Below are 23,269 nucleotides of genomic sequence, written 5' to 3'. Positions count from 1 at the left end.
GTGAAGTCACTGAGTCGTGTCTGACCTACATTACATACTCCTAAATGAGTACACATGGTTGGATGAACAGATCATTGTTTCACACATTCCATTTCCTTTGCCTGTTTCCATCAGTGAGACACAGATCTCAGATTCAGATTCCTGTAGCAGAGAAAGGCTTTGGGCTCTCAAAAGTACATAGAAAAAGAAACCTAGAGAATGAGTCTTCCCTTCAACTCATTGCTTCCCCAAAGATTCACAGGTTAGGGAGAGAGCAAAAGAAAGACAACTGGAGAGGAGGGTAGGGGAGGTTAGCTAAACTCTAGAGTGATCTGAGAGGAGGTAACCAGGGGTTGCCCTCTCCTCCAGACTGAGGCCTTAGGCAAAAGGTGATGAAAAGGGTGAAAGAAATCCAGATAAGATCAGAGGCTCTGAGGACGGTGAGCATCTATATTCTCTTGCCCCTCCAATCCACTAGAAAACTGGGAAGGCAGCCAGAACCAGCGTCCCCTGGAACACCTTGTGTGTGCTGGAGCGCTGGGTTCCTGGCCCCAGGCGGCCACACAGCTGTGCCCTGATCTCTGACACAGCCAAACCCCGGAAGCCTTGCAGTGTCCCTGTATGAACAATGGAACATCAGACAGGAATGAGGACATTTCATCCACTGGATGGATATCCATCACTGGATGGACAATAACCCAGACCAGATGTACCCTCCTACCCCATGCCAGGGCCCACAGCAACTTAGACAGGAGGGTGACCCTCAATGAGATTATTTTCACAGAAGACATACTAAGTTTGGTTTTAAAGAGATTAAACAAAGTTACATATTTTATGCCACTAAGTTTGTGGCCAGCAATACATTTCCATTATAGATAGATATTGAATGTAATATTTTATATATTTAAATTATATGCATTCTCTGTTTTGGGTTTCGAAGTTTGGAAATTTGCTAAGGAAACAATTAAGAGAGTGGAGTTTTCTATTTATGATGGAGCCTTGAGAGACTTAGCAGAAAATTACCTTAGTGGTTAAAATAAGGAAAACAAAAAGAAGTGTATGTGTGCATGTGTGTGTGTGTGAGTGTGGTGTAGATAAATAGATAAACAGATAGACAGAAATACTGAGCTACTACCTCTCTGCCTAGAGCAGTTATTTTAATGATGAGGAAAAGCTAGATCACTGCTAAAGCTTTTGTATGAACCTGTAAAACATGTCTCCTGGGTTTTCCAGTCCACTTTGCCAGCCTCAGCTCAGCACTTAATCTTGTGGCCTGTTGTAATTTCCCAGTAGACAGGCAGAATTCCAGCTGTAACTCCAGTGTTGGATCACACTTTTTGAAACAATCAGATAGTGGGAAATGCATGGGCTTAGTCTGGCCCAGCAAGGCTTTTCATCTATTAACAACAAAGCACACATAAATCAAAAAACACCTTTTGTGAAAGTTTTGAGACAAAACACAGATCTTAGGCTTCCATTTTCAGGAAGAAGGAAATGATTACATTTATTTATTAAAGAATGGGAGAAAAAAGAATGTTTCTTGTTTCTCTCCATCAATCACTTCAACCAAAAAAGAGATAGATTGGTGAATATCGACTCGGCAGAGATTTTAAATATGAGGGGGCAAAATGGTAGACTGGCGAAAGCAAGGACCCTGGCGTCAGATGCCATGGATTCAAATCTCAGTCTGGCTTCTGTACCCCAGTGCCCCTCCTTGTAAAGTGGGGTTCATAAGGGTACTTGCCTCATGCCACTGTTGTGAGGATTAAATGAGTCCTCTGTCTAGAACCTAGATTAGTAAACAATACGTGTGTTGCTTGTTATTATTTATTTTTAAAAGTTAACATGCCAGGATCACCAGCTTATTCTTCATCATGTAGGCAGAATTGGAGGGAACAATCTGAAAATCAATATAAGGGGTTCAGGTTAGGCATAAGAAAGAACATGGAAAGCTTTTGTTGTCTTAAAAAGTTCTGGAGTAGTACACCACAGAAGTTACAAGGGTTTGAAAAATAGCTGCCTTTTAAGCAGGGTAGTCAATTACTCACTTGATCAGGATAAATTTGGTATATCTGTTATCCTAGAGGTACCTCAGATGAGCAGCAACCTTCTTGATCTGAATAGCTTAGAATTTCATTTAATTGTCTCTTCTGACTTTATTTACTTATTTTTGGCTGTACTGTGCAGCTTGAGGAATCTTAGTCCCCTGGCCAGGGATTCAACCCTAGCAGCGAAATTGCTGAGTCCTAATGGCTGGATGCCAGGGAATTCCCTTTACTAACTTTAAATTAGCACTGTTACTGGTAATAATGGTGAATGGTTTGCCATTTCCTAAAGGTACATTTGCCCTGATAGTGGACTAACTGCATATTAAGTCCCTAGAGAAGAGACTGCTACTAGAATACTGTTAAAGTCTTCATATTCCAGATGATGAAGATTTACAAAGAGCATGGCAACACTCATGCGGCCATTCAGCATGATTTTCCATGGGAGGTAACACTATTGAACAAAATAGAATGTGTCTTAAAATTTCCCTAAACCCAGTTGTGTGTCTTCATACATGCTCCCCAGTTGTTTGAAAAAATGTCAAGAAGACACAGCGCAGAACAATTCAAATAAAAACAATTAAAAGCTAGCTTCTTGGGACTGTCTGTGAGCTGCTAGTGGTTTTCCAAAAACAAAACCAGGAACTGAAAAGAATCTGTGGTCAGTTAATCTTTTGGCCACAACTAACTCAAAGGATGCTTTGAGATCTGGGGATAAAGCATTCCGCACCTTGGCGCCTGGTTGGTTTTATGGTAACTCTTTCCTCAAGGTCAACATACTGATGAACAAACAAAACCAGGCAGTTTGCAAGAGTTATAATGGATCCCAGTGTTGTCATCATAGAAAAAGTAACACAATATCCGATCTATATTGTATGCAGATCACAGAGTTGAAAGGACCATATCAAGGCCCACCCCTTAACCCCATTTTATAGATGGCAAAACTGAGACTCTGAGAGTTCAAGCGCACATACAAGATGTAACTGCTTGCTGGCGGCAGAGCTGAGATAGGAAATCAGAAGCCCTGCCTAGTCCTCCAACTTCATTTCACACTACTCTCCTCTTCCCTCCTTATGCTCTAGGTAAATTCGTCCCCATCCTCTTCTGCCAGGCCAGGGTTGATTCCACTTCTGGCCTTGTACTTGCCACTTCCTCTGTCTTTTCCCCCACACACTCCTGTGTCTCCTCTTTCTGTCAGGTGTCACCTCAACTATAATTCCCTAATTATTCCCTGGTAACCCACCAGTCACTGTCTATTTATTGTATCACTGTTTAATATCTGAAATTATCTTCTTTATTCATGATTTCTTTTTCTGTTATCTCCTGCCATTCTCAGGTAACCCCTGGGAGAACTGGGACCTTACCTGTCTTGTTCCTTGCTGCATTTCCTGCTTCTAGAATGGGGTCTGGTACAGTGTAGGTGCCCAGGGAACAGTGTTGACTGCCACGAAGGAAGAAAAAAACTTTTTGAAAGTCACTCTGGGACTTTCCTGGTGGTTCAGTGAATAAGAATCCACTTGTCAATGCAGGGGACATGGGTTCACTCCTGGTCTGGGAAGATTCCATATGCCACGGGGCAACTAAGTCCATGCGCTACAACTACTGAGCTCGAGCACCTAGAGCCATGCTCCACAATGAGAGAAGCCACCACAAGGAGAAGTCCATGCACCACAACAAAGAGTAGCCCCCACTCGCCACAACTAGGGAAAACCTGAGCACAGCAGTGAAGACCCAGCACAGCTAAAGATAAATAAATAGAGGTGAATGAAAAACAAAAGTGACTGTTTATCTGAATCTTCTGGTTACATTACACTGCAACTTTTATTCCTGTAGCATTAATAATAGCTATTATTTAGTAAGGTTAGATGGCATCACCAACTCAATGGACATGAATCTGAGCCAACTCCAGGAGATAGTGATGGGCAGGAAAGCCTGGCGTGCTGCAATCCATGGGGTCATAAAGAGTTGAACACGACTTAGTGGCTGAACATTTACGAATGATGTGGTATATTTTCAAATGTTCTGTTAGGCCTTTTTCAAATCTTATTTCATTTAATCTTTGCAGCAACCCTAGGTATTAATGGTTTAACTGTCCTGCTTTACTGATGCAAAAGCTGAGGCTCAGAGAATTTAAGGGGCTCAAACAAGTGGCATAGTAGCATTCAAATCCATGCTTGTCTGACCAAAAAGTAATCAAACCTAGAGTAAGCATACTTACAACATGCTTTATTTATCATATCTGTTCCCAAGTGTTCAATATCAGAACCATACCACTAAATACAATTACAGAACACTTAGCAGATTGTGAAAGCTCAGAACAGGTAACTCCACATTAACAGTGAATCAGTCAGTTGAAAGTACAGAGATGTTTTTAACTGCATTGATCTTTGAATGCTCAAGTAAGCTTTGCCATTCTCATCTGTTTAGGTTTTAATGTGTTTGTTCTGTCTGCCAGGACTCATGAGAGGAAAGGAGAAATCACTGCTGTGAGGAGAGAGCTGCTGACTCAGGACTGATGGACCACGAGGGGCTGATGCCAAGTTTTGGGTTCAGCCCTGCAATTGTGCAGGCGGCCTCGACTTGTGGGAAATGGCCTTGAGACTGATCCAATCAGGCTATGAATCAGAATCTTAAGAAGAACTGAAAACAAGACCTACAACCTTAGTCTTGTTCTGTGTTCTACCTGCTAACTACTGACTGCCCTCAGCTCCCCAAGCTGTGAATATGAAAAGCTGTGCAAATGTTGACTGCCAGATAGGTTGAGGGATAATTTGGTGTCATTTTGGGTTGGCAGACTTTTGGGGACTCTTTTCAAGGCTAGTATAGCTTTTCTGCCTTGATTTATACCCTGGCCATTCTTGGACAAGGGAGATGGGACTCGGAGGAGGGTCAGTTGTTCATTCCAAGATCAGGGCTGTTGAGTGGCAGCACCGGGTGTCAGCTGCCTCTGATCCTGGCCATGGTCATGGGCATCAGGCACATTCATGAGCACCCTCCGTGGGCAGGAACGTCCCCCACAGGCTCTCTCCCTCATGCCCACTTTTTCCTCCCCCTTCACGGTGCTACCACCATCCCCTTCTGCTAGATTGTCTTCTGAAGTACACTGTGCTAAGTGTCTCTTCCCCAGCCTAGAGTTCTATTGCTAGAGGCACTTCCAGGACTGGAGCTTCAGAAAGGGTAGTGTCCACCATGGTTTTTTTTTTAATTGTATATTCTTATAGAATTTTAAAGGTTACTTTCCACTGATAGTTTTTTCAAAATGTTGGCTCTGTTCCCCATGTTGTACTATCCGTCCTTGACTCTATCTTATACCCAGCAGTCTCCACCTCCCACTCTCTCACCCTGATAGTCCCCCTACCACCACCACTGGTTACCGCTAGCTTGTTCCCTATATCTGGGAGTCTACTTCTTTTTTTACTATATTCACTAGTTGGTTATATTTTTTAGATGCCACATATAAGTGATATCATACAGTATTTATATTTCTCTATCTGACTTATTTCACATAGCATAATGTCCTCCAAGGCTATTCATGTTGCTGCCAATGGCAAAATTTCATTCTTTGTTATGTTTGAGTAGTATTCTAGTATATATACTACATCTTTTTTTTTTTAATCATTCATCTGTTGATGCACATTTAGATTGTTTCTATGTCTTGGCAATTGCAAATAGTGCTGCTATGAACACTGGGGTGCATGTATCAGTTGCACTAATGGTTTGGGGTTTTTTTCCCAGTCATATCGTAGTTCTATTTTCATTTCTTTGAGAAACTTCATACTGTGTTACACAGTAGCTGCATCAATTTACATTCTTATCAACAGTGTACAAGGAGTCCCTTATCTCTTAAAAAAAAACAACTAAGAGGCTGCTTGCAATATTTTATCTCTTTTTCCATATTTTATTCACTTATGTATTTATCTGTTTTTGGCCTCACCATGCAGTTTGTGGGATCTTAGCTCCAGACCAGGGATTGAACTCTCACCTTTAGCTATGAAAGCCCAGAGTCCTAACCACTGGACAACCAGAGAATTACTCTCCTTTTCTCACTGTATTTGTTTTTATCCAAATATTCCTTTCAGAAAATCCCTGCATTGCTGGTCACTTATACTAATTCCCTTCTCCAGAGGATCTTCCCAACCCAGGGATTGAACCTAGGTCTCTCACATTGCTGGTGGATTCTCTACCAGCTGAGCCACAAGGGAAGCCCTACAGTCCATGGAATTCTCCAGGCCGTAATACTGGAGTGGGGAGTTGTTTCCTTCTCCAGGGGATCTTCCCAACCCAAAGATCAAACCCAGGTCTCCCACATTGCAGGTGGATTCTTTACCAGCTGAGCCATAAAGGAGCCCTATACTAACACAGGTGTGTACAAAACATATCCAAGGACTCAATGCAAAGGAAGAAAAATTAATTTTTATGCTCTTCTGAAGTCTCAAACATCTTTTGTGCAAAGCAGAACTGTGGAGCAGATCACACCCCAGCCTTATACTCTGTGGTGCTGGGCACCACAGAGCAATGAGATGCACTGAAAAGTATAAAACTGGATTTTTAAATATGTTAATGATAAGAGGAAAGAATGCTACTTGTACATTAAACATTAAAAGAGAAGGGTGAAATATTTTTCTTCAGCAGTTTTAGGATGAAAATATGGGAGAAGAGAGTAGCGTGTGAAATTTTAATGAAATGTGGCTTTTAGGAGAAAAAACAAAGACAGCTGGAAGGAAAGCAGGATTTTCTGAATGAGGATGGAGGTTTATCTAAAAGGAGTGGTTTTAGGAGGCCAATTTAGGGAATTTCACCCACCAGAATCCTGGGGTACTGCTGTGCCTGGGGAGGCTATCTATGCATCAAAGTCAAGGAGTGGAAGTGGGGCTCCAGTAGGAAAGGATTCATCTGTGCTGACCAGGATCTTCCAGTGACAGAGCCGAGGAGGACAGGCAGATTTTCAGGTAGATACACAGAGCACCTGCATCTTGGGTGACGGATCAGTCATGTGACTCATGGAAGAAGCACAAACACAGTTGTTCTCAAGGTTTAGGTAAGCTGTTTACTAAGGATCAGAGGAATGCTCAGCTGTGGGCTTGTCAGGCTGAGCCCTGGTGTGGCTTGGAATGAAGTCTCGGTGAGGTGGGTGCCCAGACCAGGGTGCACCACACATGGATGGGCAGCGGGCCCCAAGGGGACACGCAGAGGTTCATGAATCCGGATGCCTACAAAGAAGGAAGCGCGCTCCCATGAGCCTCTGAGAAATTTGAACAGGAAAACAGGTCTGTGCCCTGCCTTCAGGGGCTTATTCTCATCCTCTCCTGGTTAGCGCTCATATCTGCATGGGCTGCCTCAGTTCAGTCAGTTCAATGCTCAGTCGTGTCCGACTCTGCAACCCATGGGCTGTAGGATGCCAGGCCTCCCTGTCCATCACCAACTCCAGGAGTTTACTCAAACTCATGTCCATTGAGTCGGTGATGCCATCCAATCATCTCATCCTCTCATCTCATCATCTCATCCCTTCTCCTCCCACTTTCAATCTTTCTCATCATCAGGGTCTTTTCAAATAATTTGGTTCTTTGCATCAGGTGGCCAAAGTATTGGAGTTTCAGCTTCAACATCAGTCCTTCCAATGAATATTCAGGACTGATTTCCTTTAGGATGGACTGGTTGGATCTCCTTGAAGTCCAAGGGACTCTCAAGAGTCTTCTCCAACACCACAGTTCAAAAGCATCAATTCTTTGGTGCTCAGCTTTCTTTATAGTCCACCTCTTACATTCATACATGACCACAGGAAAAACCATGGCAGAGAAATGAAAACAGCTGACTTGCTGAAGAAGCCCTCAGTAGACGAGCAAATATCATGCTTGTCACCAGTGTTTCTTTTCATTAAGGGGCTAGAGTTGGAAGCAAGGCAGCTAACTGGAAGGGACCCAAAAGAGGATGGTCTGGAACAGACTGGGATGGTTTATTTTTATGCTAAGCTATTAGAGTAACTGAGGAGGTGGGCCCATCCCTCACCTTACCACCGCTTCTCACCATACTGCAGATGGCTGGATCTGAAGTTAGGTTACAGGGGAAAGCTCTTTAGAAGTAATAGGAGGGAGCTAGACAGATGGTCACCTCAAAATTAAGCTTCGGTCCAATGGGGCAAGCAATTGCAGAACTCGTCTGGGATCAGTGACCCAAGTTGTGTTCAGAAGAGATATTTAGAAGCCTAGGGTGTCTGCCAGGAGGGGCTCCACGTAGAAGGTTATAGCAAGGCAAAGGATAAGAGTTTAGAATTTTAGTCAGAATAACACTTATGACTATGCTTGTCATATTTAGCAGGGAGATGGTCTCACTGTGGGGAAAGAACTGGGTTTACCTGTGGTTTGGGTGGCATTATTTCTGGGGCATGTAGACAAATCTGAGACAGTACAATGTAACATGCTTGCCAGGGCTTCTCAGAAAGAAACATTTTCTTTTCTATTTGTAAGATATTTTATTCTTGGGCAGTGGAATGTGAATATGTGAGTCCTACAGTTGCTGTAGCCATGGGATGAAGGGTATAGGACCAGGTGGGCTGCAGCTCATGTCATGTGGAGCCCATGTTATGACAAGGCAGAAGTTGACTTTAGTGGCATTGTGTGAGCTGCTGGATCAAACCTGACCTGAAACATCATTACTACTGAACAAATAATTTATATTATTATTACTTTAGACAATTTGAATGGGGTTTTCTGTTTTTATTTTTCAACATAGTTTTAATTCATGTCCATTGCGTGTGTGCATGATAAGTCACTTCAGTCGTGTCCAACTGTAGCCCTCCAGGCTCCTCTGTCCATGTCCATTGAGTCGGTGATGCCATCCAACCATCTCTGTCTCTGGATGAGGACTTCTCTTTGGAAGCAGCTGCTCACACTAAAAACTGAACACAAGCTGCACGAGGCCAGAAATGACGTCCGGAAGGCGAATGGTGACAGTGCCGTCACTTTGTGTTTGATGTGTTTTTTAAGCTTTCCCAAAAGGGTAGGAGGTAGGTCAGAATGTCTTGTACTCTGCTAAACATTGTGTTGAATTCATCTGTGAGGTTGGAGAAAACTCACAAAACTGGCCCTTCCAGATTGTTCCCTAACTTCTGAGAAAGTAAGACAGCCCCCAAATACCACAAGCTGGCTGAGTGTGGGTGGTGCCTGATGGAGGTGCAGAAGTGTTCCTGATAGAAGGCCCCCCAGTGCAATCTTTCCAGAAGAAACGTGCTCCTGGGATGAGGAGACCACCTGCAGCCTAACCTCCAAGTCCTGGGGGAGGGGGAGGCTAGGACCATGCTGAGGCTGTTCTTCCAAAGCACTCTTTGGTTGGGGTTCAAAAATGAGTACTCACTCATCCCAGGGAAAAGTCACCTGCAAAGGAAAGCTGCACAGATAGGCGGTCTCCTCCAGTGCTCTGATGTCACCAGGTGAAGGGAGCTCCCCAGCATCACTAATCCTCTTCCATTGCTTGTATTTTCCCCCATGTTAAATGGCAAATGCTGCCAAGGTAAAGGTATTTACCTGGGAAAAGAATGTCTCTGTGACCTGCCCTGATGTGAAGCCCCACCCCCTTGTAGGACTGACCTGGGGAAGAGCCTAAGAGAGTTCATTTTGGGGCAGAATCAAATGATGGTCATTATTTCTGGGGCGGAAATTGCTCTGTGGAAATGGAAGTCATCTGGGGGCAGCTACAACATGCTGAAGAGTGTTCAGTACCTCCTAATCCTGGAGCCCCTTTACAAAGGCCTTCATTACAATTGTTCACCTCCGCATCAATGGAAAGAGCTATTTTCATTTTTCCAGGAATGGTAGGCAGGGGTCACATCATAAAAGCCTGGAGATGTCACGCTAAGGGAGTCAGATTGGATACTGCAGTGAATTGTTCCAGAAGCAGGGTGACTGGCTTACATATACATTAAGAGTTCCTTCAGGCATCAGGATGAGTGGGAGAAAGGTGGGAGGCTCTTACAATAGAGAGAGCTTAGAGGGAATGGATGTTAGGCTGTGACTGCGGGGGATGGAGAAGAGATGGTGGGTTCAAAAGAGAGGAGGAAAGGCTAACTCGTGTTGCTACTTAAATTGAAATGAACATATTGAAAATCAAGGAAGTTGATTTGAGACTAAAATGCTAAACCCAACAAGATTTTGCCTGGGATGGGTGGGAAAAGATTGCAAGTCAGGATGAAATGAAGGCTTAAGCTAAGCAGGAGGGCTGGGGGTGGGGGGTGGGGATCTTAGTTAGGACTAAAGTCCCCACTCACTCTTTGATGTAGAGAACTGAGGTCTTCTCAATACTGTGAAAAGAGCCATGCAGATGCAGTTTCCAGCCTTCTCCTCCATCTCCAAACTCACTGGCACCCTGGCAGGAAATACTGCAGCTGCCTTAGCACTAAACATTCTATAAACTGCTGCATGGTTTTTGCAACAAGCATGGTACTCTTCAAAATGAAGATTAGTGACCCTGGCTTCTTGCTTACCTATGCATTAAATATGTATACCCTACTTTACAATCATGACCACGAACATGGAGTAATAGTAACAGCTAGACAGGTCACTTCTTGAAGCCAACAACAGAAAAGTGTCTTTTACAAGGTAGGGTGTCAACCACAAAAGAACAACATCATAAAGGAGCGCTCATAGCTAACCTGTGACAGACTGTTTCCAAAAATAGCAGCTGAGACAACCATCGTAACTATGGAAATCCCTGTGGAAAGGAGAATGTCTTTTCTGCCCTCTTGAAGCCTGCCAGGACAGAGAGGCTGTGTCATAGATCAGTGCCACCCAGCACCCAGGGCCGAGGACTGATGCTAATTGCTGAAGCTTCACTCATTGTTTCCCAGGCGTATCAGTCCTTGGCAGGGCTTGGCAGGTGCCACTCTCCACTGTCTTTGAACCCTCTCTGGTTTCGCTCCGGCCAGTTCATTAGCTGCCAGCCGGCTGTGGCCTTGTGTCCCTGCTGCAGCCACCTGACACCGCTTTGGGCTTTGTTCCCGCCTAACTGGAACTCCGTGACAAAATCAGATCCCAGTCAGCATTATCACGGGGACTGCAGAAGCAGCCTGTTCTCGGGCTTTAAATGTTCCTCCACGTTTGGCTTTTCTGTCTCTGTTCTCATCCTAGCCATCTCCTCGACCTGCTCTCTCTCTAGGGTTCTGACTTCTAACCTGTCCTCTGGAGACCTACCATAAACTGGACTCTCTGTGGGGGCTTTAACAGGCTCAGGGCCTGGTCCCCTAGCCTCAGGGACTAGGCAAATCATCTGAGAGAGAAAGGTGCACTTATAACAATTCTCTGTCCTCTAGTCTCAGAGAAGCCTTCTCCTTGTGCCTGTTTGATATAAGTGCCAATTCAAGGGTATGATTCAGGAAAATAAAACACTGCTTCTTGGGGGTCACAGAGAGTCTTCAGTTCAGAGTTTTTGGGAAAAGTGTAGACCAGTGTGGGTAATGTACACATAGCCTGTGTATAGTGTATAGGAGAGGGACAGAATACCTTTCCTGATGGTTGGTCAGATTCATTTTTATGTCATATATATGCTAGCTGTGTGTTTCTTTTTGATTTTCTTATTTCGGGGCAGCTAGAGCCTAGCATTATAAATGGAAGCTCCAGGAAACTAGGTAAATGCAGGTGAGGGATGGAACAGATGTCTAATTTCAGTGTACACCTGAGCAATATGGTGCCAGCAAATCCTATTGATTCTTAGTTTCTCGTACCTTCCCTGCAACACAGGGCAGAAATCAGCAGAAAAGATGAAAAGAACTCCCAAGGGAGCTTCTAGTTCTTCTCTTTTTCTTCATCCACTCATCTCAGCACCTTGAAGAAATTATATTTAAGACCCTGGTGAAAGTTGGCCACGAAGCATTCCGCTCAGACTTTCTTTCCTGTAAGAGAGAAGGAAAAAAGAAAAAGAAAAATGCCGTTCCAAAGAGCTGAACTCACTATTTTGTTGGAGGCTTCTGAGTTCTGTCTGCCTAAAGAACATTCTGCTAATTAGTCAGACAGCCGGTGAGTTAGGTCTGCTTAGTTTTTAAGGAATAGGCGGTGTACAAAGTGTAAGCATCTCTGACAGTTGGGACTTCTGCTTTCAGTTTGCTGACGCAAACGTTCCTCTTTGGTGTGATCAAAAAGTTCCAGCCCTTCTGTGGTTCTGAGCAGCACCAAGGATTTGAACACAGGCCTGTTGGGGGGATGGACAAGGAAACTTGCTGAGAGAGATCTGGGCCAAACCGTAGGCCTGAGCAGTGAAATATAGACACTGCTGAGTGAATCAGAATTTCTTGGCTCATTCACTCCCATCATTTGGGCTACACTGGCTCTTTGCCCCTGGTCACCTTTAACTTTTTCCCTCTGTTCTCATGCGACCTGTCATATACCAGGAAATCACAGCATAGGGCTTTAAAGTCAAAGAGATGTGAGTTCCAAACCTGAGTCTCACTGCCTACTTTGGGTGAAATTTCTAATCTTTATAAGCCTCAGTTTCTTCATCTGTAAAATGGGGATAATAATAGCATACAGGGTTACTGTGAGGATTAACCAAAATAAAGTATAATGAGGAGCTGGCCTATTGCCCTATCCACTGTAGGTGATCAAGAGGTTATTTCCCACCCTGGTCCAGGCTTTGCCACTTAATAGCTGGGAGACTTTTAGCAAGTAATTTAAATGTTTCTGGCCTCGGTCTTCCTTATCTTTAAATCATCCAGAAGGCACAACAAAGGAAACTATAAGCAAGGTGAAAAGACAGCCTTCAGAATGGGAGAAAATAATAGCAAATGAAGCAACGGACAAACAACTAATCTCAAAAATATACAAGCAACTCCTACAGCTCAATTCTAGAAAAATAAATGACCCAATCAAAAAATGGGCCAAAGAACTAAATACACATTTCTCCAAAGAAGGCATACAGATGGCTAACAAACACATGAAAAGATGCTCAACATCACTCATTATCAGAGAAATGCAAATCAAAACCACTATGAGGTACCATTTCACGCCAGTCAGAATGGCTGCGATCCAAAAGTCTACAAGTAATAAATGCTGGAGAGGTTGTGGAGAAAAGGGAACCCTCTTACACTGTTGGTGGGAATGCAAACTAGTACAGCCACTATGGAGAACAGTGTGGAGATTCCTTAAAAAACTGGAAATAGAACTGCCTTATGATCCAGCAATCCCACTGCTGGGCATACACACTGAGGAAACCAGAATTGAAAGAGACACGTGTACCCCAATGTTCATTGCAGCACTGTTTATAATAGCCAGGACATGGAGGCAACCTAGATGTCCATCAGCAGATGAATGGATAAGAAAGCAGTGGTACATATACACAATGGAGTATTACTCAGCCATTAAAAAGAATACATTTGAATCAGTTCTAATGAGGTGGATGAAACTGGAGCCTATTATACAGAGTGAAGTAAGCCAGAAGGAAAAACATAAATACAGTATACTAACGCATATATATGGAATTTAGAAAGATGGTAACAATAACCCTGTATACAAGACAGCAAAAGAGACACTGATGTATAGAACAGTCTTTTGGACTCTGTGGGAGAGGGAGAGGGTGAGATGATTTGGGAGAATGGCATTGAAATATGTATAATATCATATATGAAACGAGTCGCCAGTCCAGGTTCGATGCACGATACTGGATGCTTGGGGCTGGTGCACTGGGACGACCCAGAGGGATGGTATGGGGAAGGGAGGAGGGTTCAGGATGGGGAACACGTGTATGCCTGTGGCGGATTCATTTTGATATATGGCAGAACCAATACAATATTGTAAATTTTAAAAATAAAATAAAATTTTAAAAAAAATAAATAAATAAATCATGCAGAAGGCAAACACAACAATCAGCGCTGTGAGACCTGACCAGTGGCTCAGGGGACAACTTCACAGCCATTGCTCTTGTGGGATGGAAGAGTGTCTGGTTTATGTTTGAGAGGCCATGGGGTGTGTCTCCTCGAGGTGAAACAAGCCTGCAGGCATACTCCTTGCAGGCGGACCTCCAAAAAACAAACACTATATTGCTTTTCCTTTGGAAAGTGCGGTCAACTTTTATGTGTCAACTTTTCTGGGCATCCTGTGGCCCAGACATTATTCGAAGGTGTCTGTGAGGATGTTTTGGATGAGATTAACATTTGAATGGGTAGACTGATGGATCAATCACCCTGCCCAGTTGTGATGGGCTGCATTCCTTCAGTGAAAAGTCTGAACAGAACTGAAAAACCAGCCCTCAAGGGAGTGAGTAGAAATTCCTCCTGCCCAACTGTCTCTGAGCTGGGACATTGCTCTTTTTCTGCCTTTGAACCTGAGCTGAGACATCAGCTCTTCCTGCGTCCTGATTCCTATGGCCTTCAGACTGGAACTCACTTCATCTGCTCTCCTGGGTCTCCAGCTTGCCGATCTCGGGACTTCTCAGCCTCCATAACTAAATGAGCCAATGCTTTACAATAAATCTATCATCTATCTATCTATATCCATCCACTCATCTATCCACCCACCCTACCCTCTACTGGTTATGTTCTGGAGAACGCTGACCAATACAGAAAGTCTCTCATTTGTCACTCTTTCCTCTCTAATTGCTTTCTGTCTTAATCCAGAGGCTTTTCATCCCAGAATATGAACAGCAGCAAAATCCATCATTTTGCTTTCAGCCCTCAGATGAGTCTTTCTAAAATTCCAATTACCTCCCATCTTTCTGCTGCTCAGAAACTTAACGGTGTCATCACCTGGATAAACTGAAGACCCCCTCAGTCTGATATACAAGACCCTTCTATCTGACCACTTTATCATACTTCCCACCATTCCCCTCACCAACTCCCCACTCATTCACTAACTTCTCAACACTATTTTCCAAAGATCATGTGCATATTTCAACTCAGCCTTGGTCCATGCCCTTCCTCCTGCGGAACATGCTTTTCCCTCTGTTTTTGTTGTTTAGTTGCTGAATTATGTCTGACTCTTTTGCCATCCTGTTGACTCTAGCCTGCCAGGCTTCTCTGTCCACAAGATTTTCCAGACAACAATACTGGAGTGTGTTGCCATTTCCTTCTCCAGGGGATCTTCCTGACTCAGGGATCAAACCCGTGTCTCCTAGGATTCCTGTATTGGCAGGTAGATTCTTTACCACTGAGCCACCTGGGAAGCCCAACCTTTCCCTTTAGCCCATCCTAAACATGCCCTTCTTCCCTGGTTCTTGGGTGGCTCAGACAGTAAAGAATCCATAGACTACAGTCCATGGGGGTCACAAAGAGTCAAACATGACTGATGGATTAGCAAACATACCCTTATTTTTGCCATGAATCTTTTGTAGCCATTGCATCCCATTGGTTTGGGAAGCAAGCAACTAAATTTCTGAGCTCAAGAATAGTTACAATACTTCCCTAGTGATCCAATGGCTAAGACTCTGTGGCCCCAGTACATGAGGCCCAGGTTTGATCCCTGATCAGAGAACTAGATCCCACATGCCACAACTAAGACCCGGTGCACCCAAATAAATAAATAAATAAACTAAGTTAAAAAAAAAAAAAAAGAATGGTTACAATCAATGAAGCAGGGAGGGGAAGCAGGTTTAATGAGGAAATGGTTTGTTAAACCTTGGAGATGTCAAATCTGTGGCAGTAGGCTTTTTTTTTTTTGGAGGGGGGTTCTCCTTTCAAAAATCACACTGGATTTCAATGAGAGAAGTGTTGTTTCAGGAGAATGTTTCTTAAAACTTTTTATCCGATGCACATCTGACTATCTTCTTGTACTCTAATTTTAAAAGTAGAAGTACTAGACTTTTTTTTTTTTCTAGTTAGAAAAGAGTAAAGAATAAAATAATTAAGTTTAAGCCCAGGGTCTGTCATCCAGGGTGAAGTAAGTGAGAAAGAGAAAAATAAATATATATTAACACATATATGTGGAATCTAGAAAGACGGTACTGATGAACCTATTTTCAGGGCAGGAATAGAGACAGAAATGAAGAGAATGGACTCGCGGACACGGTGTGGTGCGGAAGGAGAGGGTAGGACAAAGTGAGAAGGTAACATTGACATATATATACTACCATATGATAGCTAGCGGGAAGCTGCTATATAACGCAGAGCAGCAGCTCAGTGCTCCGTGATGACCTAGAGGGGTGGGATGGTGGAGGGGACAGAGGATCAAGAGGGTAGGGATATATGTATACATATGGCTGATTCGTGTTGTTGTACAGCAGAAACTGATACAACATTGTAAAGCAATTATACACTCGTAAAAAAGATATAGAGAAGAAATAATTACTTGTATTTCTAATACTCCAACTACTGCTGATATTTTAATGTATATTCCTACCCGTATTTAAAAGGGCATTTTAAATTTTTTTGAAAAAGGAAATTATGTCATACTTACTCCTTTCATACATTTTTATACGTTATTTTTAACAATGGATTGTAAATATCTGCCACATCAATAAATATAGATCTCAGTAATAATTTTTAGTGATCATTTGAGGGTAGACTAAAATATAATATTTAATCAGTCCTGTATTGATGAATGGTGAGCTTATTTCAATTTTTCAGTTTCATAAACAACATCATATATTTCTATTCTCTTAAAAGAATTCCTCAATGTGTGACATTATAATTTGTATAATTGGGTTTGAAAAATTGTATTGATTTTTAGAGACAAAATTTGCAGGTATTCATTGTGAGAACAGAAGAAAATAGAGAGGCAAGCAAAACAAAGATAAAATAACTTATAATTCCACCCCCTAGAGATAAGCTATAGCTAGCACTTCATCCTGGAGTTGACAGAACACTTATAGAAGTGTTCTGATCATTTAATTCTATTTTCTTGTTTGCCCAAGTGGTTGAAATTGTATCTGGATACTCACTGATGACTTTACATTTTACATGTTGTTACTGTTTCTCTTTTGAGCTTATATATTAGGAGTCTCAGCAAAATCAAGATTAACTCTGACATGATACAAATGTATCTAGAGGGAAAGTCATATCTTTACTGCTTTATGTCTTATCAACTGAATATTTATTTATTTATTTATTTTTAGCTTCAGGCTCCTGCCTTGGAAACTAGATCTGGTGCCACAATGCTGTGTCACTTTCCTGCACACACGCAGAGTTCAGCACGCTGGGATCATGTGTTAGGAAATTCCCACTCACCCACGTCATCAGTTTTTTGAGGAACAGTACTTCTCACTGATTATTCCATCTCTTTACTCTTTTTCTTCCATGCTTCTCGATTTCCCCCCTGAGTTCAAAGAGCCTCTCTCCCTCTTCTTTAGATTACAATCTGCATGGCACTGTATCCATCTTATAATAGCTGCTTAAACGAGTTTTGAAGCACATTTTCCACCCAGAATAAGAGTAGGATGATGAGAGAAATAGGGACAGATGATTTTCCTGGCCATTAGGTATTTTTGCGTTCCTGGGACCTTCTCCCCTCCATCTAAAAAAAAAAAAAGATTTAAAACCATATTTTGCAATTGCAGGTGACAAATAGGTAGGGCCCAGATCCTTGCAGGAGGGCTGGGGTCCCTGCCCAGGAATTTGCATTTAACCTAAAGGCTATGGGGAGAGTTGTTGGCAGGGATATGAGAATGATCGCAAAGCTGATACAGTAATGGAGGCCAGAAATCAGGAAAGTAGAGCAGATGGAGACAAGTGGGCAGGTTGGAGAGATGGTGAGGAACTTGGACCTGGTGTCCAAGTAGATGCTGGGATGAAGGAAAAAGAATGCAGGGATCATTCCCTGGCTTCTGGAACACTTTGATTTCACTTTCCTCCATGTCTTTGCACTGGCTGCTTGTTGCTTCTGACTGGACCTTTCTCCCCTCTTCATCCCAATTATTCTACTTCCCATTGCCACCTAACTCATGCATCACTTCTCCCTCCAAACGTGCCATAACTGTCAGGATCTAGTAGGAGGGAGACGCCATGTTATCACTGAGCAATTAGAGAGAAGTAGTTTCGAAGGCAAACCATTCAATATCACAGTAATCCAAGTCTATGCCCCAACCAGTAACGCTGAAGATGAAGTTGAACGGTTCTATGAAGACCTGTAAGACCTTTTAGAACTAACACCCAAAGAAGATGTCCATTTCATTATAGGGGACTGGAATGCAAAAGTAGGAAGTCAAGAAACACCTGGAGTAACAGGCAAATTTGGCCTTGGAGGACAGATTGAATCAGGGCACAGGCTAATAGAGTTTTGCCAAGAGAACGCACTGGTCATAGCAAACACCCTCTTCCAACAACACAAGAGAAGACTCTACACATGGACATCACCAGATGGTCAACACCGAAATCAGACTGATTATATTCTTTGCAGCCAAAGATGGAGAAGCTCTATACATTAAACAAAAACAAGACCGGGAGCTGACTGTGGCTCAGATCATGAACTCCTTATTGCCAAATTCAGACTTAAATTGAAGAAAGTAGGGAAAACCACTAGACCATACAGGTATGACCTAAATCAAATCCCTTATGATTATACAGTTGAAGTGAGAAATAGATTTAAGGGCCTAGATCTGATAGACAGACTGCCTGATGAACTATGGATGGAGGTCCGTGACATTGTACAGGAGACAGGGATCAAGACCATCCCCATGGAAAAGAAATGCAAAAAAGCAAAATGGCTGTCTGGGGAGGCCTTACAAATAGCTGTGAAAAGAAGAGAAGTGAAAAGCAAAGGAGAAAAGGAAAGATATAAGCATCTGAATGCAGAGTTCCAAAGAATAGCAAGAAGAGATAAGAAAGCCTTCCTCAGCGATCAATGCAAAGAAATAAAGGAAAACAACAGAATGGAAAGACTAGAGATCTCTTCAAGAAAATTAGAGATACCAAGGGAACATTTTATGCAAAGATGGGCTCGATAAAGGACAGAAATGGTATGGACCTAACAGAAGCAGAAGATATTAAGAAGAGGTGGCAAGAATACACAGAAGAACTGTACAAAAAAGATCTTCATGACCCAGATAATCACGATGGTGTGATCACTCACCTAGAGTCAGACATCCTAGAATGTGAAGTCCAGTTAGCCTTAGAAAGCATCACTATGAACAAAGCTAGTGGAGGTGATGGAATTCCACTGGAGCTATTCCAAATCCTGAAAGATGATGCTGTCAAAGTGCTGCACTCAATATGCCAGCAAATTTGGAAAACTCAGCAGTGGCCACAGGACTGGAAAAGGTCAGTTTTCATTCCAATCCCAAAGAAAGGCAATGCCAAAGAATGCTCAAACTACCACACAATTGTACTCATCTCTCACACTAGTAAAGTAATGCTCAAAATTCTCCAAGCCAGGCTTCAGCAATACATGAACCATGAACTTTCAGATGTTCAAGCTGGTTTTAAAAAAGGCAGAGGAACCAGAGATCAAATTGCCAAGATCCACTGGATCATGGAAAAAGCAAGAGAGTTCCAGAAAAACATCTATTTCTGCTTTATTGAGTATGCCAAAGCCTTTGACTGTGTGGACACAATAAACTGTGGAAAATTCTTCAAGAGATGGGAATACCAGACCACCTGACCTACCTCTTGAGAAACCTATATGCAGGTCAGGAAGCAACAGTTAGAACTGGACATGGAACAACAGACTGGTTCCAAATAGGAAAAGGAGTATGTCAAGGCTGTATATTGTCACCCTGCTTATTTAACTTATATGCAGAGTACATCATAAGAAACGCTGGGCTGGAAGAAGCACAAGCTGGAATCAAGATTGCCGGGAGAAATATCAATAACCTCAGACATGCAGACGACACCACCCTTATGGCAGAAAGTGAAATGGAACTCAAAAGCCTCTTGATGAAAGTGAAAGAGGAGAGTGAAAAAGTTGGCTTAAAGCTCAACATTCAGAAAACGAAGATCATGGCATCTGGTCCCATCACTTCATGGGAAATAGATGGGGAAACAGTGGAAACAGTGTCAGACTTTATTTTTTGGGGCTCCAAAATCACTGCAGATGGTGATTGCAGCCATGAAATTAAAAGACGCTTACTCCTTGGAAGGAAAGTTATGACCAACCTAGATAGCATATTCAAAAGCAGAGACATTACTTTGCCAACAAAGGTCCATCTAGTCAAGGCTATGGTTTTTCTAGTAGTCATGTATGGATGTGAGAGTTGGATTGTGAAGAAAGCTGAGCACTGAAGAATTGATGCTTTTGAAGTGTGGTGTTGGAGAAGACTCTTGAGAGTCCCTTGGACTGCAAGGAGATCCAACCAGTCCATTCTAAAGGAGATCAGCCCTGTGTGTTCTTTGGAAGGAATGATGCTAAAGCTGAAACTCCAGTACTTTGGCCACCTCATGAGAGGAGTTGACTCACTGGAAAAGACTGATGCTGGGAGGGACTGGTGGCAGGAGCAAAAGGGGACGACAGAGGGTGAGATGGCTGGATGGCATCACCGACTCGATGGACGTGAGTTTGAGTGAACTCCAGGACTTCACCAACTTCCAGGAGTTGGTGATGGACAGGGAGGCCTGGCATGCTGTGATTCATGGGGTCGCAAAGAGTTGGACACGACTGAGTGACTGAACTGAACTGACTGAGTAAAGGGACTAATTATAAAGCAGTGAGCAGGGTATAAGGAAACCAAAAATTGTTGGAACAGCACCCCATGACTAGTAGTACTGTCACCATCCCGGAGGCTAGAAAGAGCCAGAGAAGGGAAGGTTTCTAGAGCCCCAAGGAAAGAGTTGTGTGTCAAGGGCTACCTGTCAGGAGTAGATACAGACTCAGACTGCAATGATCCTGAGAGGAGGAATCCTAGAGAGAACTAGCACCCCAGACTCTCTCTCCCCCTTTCTGCTCATCTTTTGCTTTGGGTCCTCATTGACCAAATCTAACTGAACACAGCAGGCTTGGGGGCCTCTTGATGCAGTCCCTACCAGCTAGCAGCAGGGCACAGAGCAGGGTGGAGCGTGGACCTGGAAGACACTCTGACCACCCTCAGCCCCAGTCGTGGTCAGCAGCCTCTCCCATTAGATCTACAACACCCTGTGTTCTCCCCACTGCAGCAGTGCTCAGGCGCCCACATCCTGTACCCCCTGCCCCCCACCCCCTAGACTGTGAGCTCCTTGGCAGGGGTATCTGCTATGTCTTAACTATCTTGGTATACCGCCCATGCCTAGCACAGAGTCTAGCACATGGTAAGGGCTCCATAAATATTGAATAAATAAGGATCCACCTGATCAAATGCTAATTTCATGTAGCAAGTAAATTTCTTAATCTATTATCAGCTGATGCCTCAGTATGATTTAGGGCAAGAAAGAACAAGTTCCAGCATTATAAGTTTGAAGTTATTGTCCCCAGAGGACTTGCACTTCCTTCTTTTATTCTCTTTTTTTTGGTGGATCAGTGTGTCATCAGTCAACAAGCCGGCAGCAGCTTCCCCCATGGGGGAGGCAGAATTCCTACCCGAAATTAACATGCATCTGTGCTTCTTTTTTTGTAACAAAGTTAAGGCAAAGCAACTAAAAGCAATGGCAACATTATTTCATGCAAATAACATAGGATGGATCAAACAGAAGGATGTGTTGGGAAACTGAATGTACCAGGTAAAGGCAGCAGCACAGAGCTCACAGCTGTTTGCACCTTCATTGTGTTTATGGAAGGACATATATGCAGGCATAAGCAGGATGAGGGCGTTGCAGACCCTGGCAGTCTGTCCTGTCTGCCCCTGCTTCTCTATTTCCACAGCCATCCCAGGTCGCCTCCTCTTTCAATCTGTCCTACACTGCGGAAATGGGGAAATCTATTTTGGCAGCAATTTTCATCCCATCATTAGCTTAATGTTCAAACCCTTTTGACAAGCATCTCCCACTCCACCCTTCATGATGGAACGTGTCTCTTGTAATTGGTTCTCCATCGTGTACCTACAGTTCCTTTGGCTGCATGTTATGTTAGAGGTAAACTCTGTCTTCACTTTGTTGTGAATTCTTGCCACATTCCAACTAGTAGGCACTCGAGGGGGATTTCTGATTAAAAACTCATTTACCTGCTCCCTACGTGTCACAATAGCAGCTCTCCACCTTGCTAAAGGTTGATGGCAGCAGTGTGTAATGACTCGGCTTCATCCCCATTCAGCCGCTAATCTGGTAGATGGATGATTCTGTTCCTCCCCCCACCATGCTCAGAGAGCTCTACACTCCATGAAAAATCAGGAACGTTGCCAGCTTGCTACCTGACTCCTCTCTGCCTCCCAACACAATGCAAAACAACCTCCCGTTTCTCCATGCTGCACATAAATAGAGATTGTTCTTCAACTTCAGAAATGTCCTTGGCACAGAACGTAGGAGCCTACCAGTCACAGGAATTCTCTCTCTCCATCTTACAGAGCCATGGCCAAGATGTTGGTCAGTGTTCAGGAAGCCCATGATGCAGTGACTCTTTCCCTGTGACGGAGGGAGTAAATGTTCCCTAATCAGTCCCCAGAACCTGGAGCCAAACCCGTGGGGGAATCATGGACTCATTCCATGTCTCCTTCTCGGAGATCCTGCTGCCAGGCAGGGCTGCCATGTCGCTCAACTCTAGGTAAATGCTGCTCGCTGGGCCCTGGTGAATGTGAAATGTGGTGGGCCCTGGTGCCAAGCACCATCTTGAACACAGCAAGGCCCCTGACTGTGTTACAGTTACTGTATCACACCTCTTTGCATCTTCAGAGGCCCACTCTGATCTTCCCCACCCTGCTCTGTGACCCCAGAAACAGACCTTGTGCATGGCATCAACACCCTTACCCTCCAACTTCCCACTGGCAGGAGACTGGAAGAAGGGGAGTGCCGGTGGACCCGCCCCCTGCCAGGTTGCCATGGGGCTCAGCCCTCTCCATTCCATTACCTTCTCAGAGTTCTGTCCAGCACTCTGACTGTCCTGCCGTCATGAGCCCTAGGGGATCGCACTCTCCCTCATTGCCCTCGTCTTTCTAAATGGTTCTTTTAAGAGACTGTTCTCATGTGACTCAGTTCGAGTGTGCCATCATTGATGTCTCGCTGGAATTCTGACAGAGATAGTGGTAAAGAGAGTCAGACACGACAGTGACTAAACAGCAACAAGGCAGAGCTGACAGGAGCATGGAGAAAAGACTGAAACCAGACATATTTGCAGGTATAATGTATATAATTGTAGACAGCGAAACAGCTGAAAAAAGTAAAACAGGGTAATGGGATGGAGTCACCAGCTGATTCTGCTCACTGCCACTTAATAGCCTAATTCAGCAGGGCACCTCCTTCCTTCTGCCTTTTTTTTTTTCTTTTTTAAATCATGTAGTCA

General features: G+C 43.6%; 1 long non-coding RNA gene across 2 annotated transcripts; it reads right to left on the bottom strand.

Annotated features, from left to right (window-relative positions):
- Positions 1-1,590: 1,590 nt before the first annotated feature.
- Positions 1,591-22,781, bottom strand: LOC139179791 (uncharacterized). 2 transcript variants are annotated; one of them, XR_011564171.1, is made up of 3 exons: positions 22,712-22,781; positions 11,737-11,904; positions 1,591-1,879 (listed from the first exon to the last, which is right to left on the bottom strand). It is a non-coding gene; the product is annotated as an uncharacterized lncRNA (long non-coding RNA). The 2 variants fall into 2 exon arrangements; XR_011564166.1 differs by lacking the exon at positions 22,712-22,781 and adding an exon at positions 22,305-22,684.
- Between the last annotated feature and the right edge of the window lie 488 nt (positions 22,782-23,269).

The sequence above is a fragment of the Bos indicus genome, chromosome 1 (genome assembly GCF_029378745.1).
Source record: "Bos indicus isolate NIAB-ARS_2022 breed Sahiwal x Tharparkar chromosome 1, NIAB-ARS_B.indTharparkar_mat_pri_1.0, whole genome shotgun sequence".
NCBI classification, from domain to species: domain Eukaryota; kingdom Metazoa; phylum Chordata; class Mammalia; order Artiodactyla; family Bovidae; genus Bos; species Bos indicus.
The sequence above is the reverse complement of the archived record's forward strand: the minus strand, read 5'-3'. Positions and strand labels throughout refer to the sequence as shown.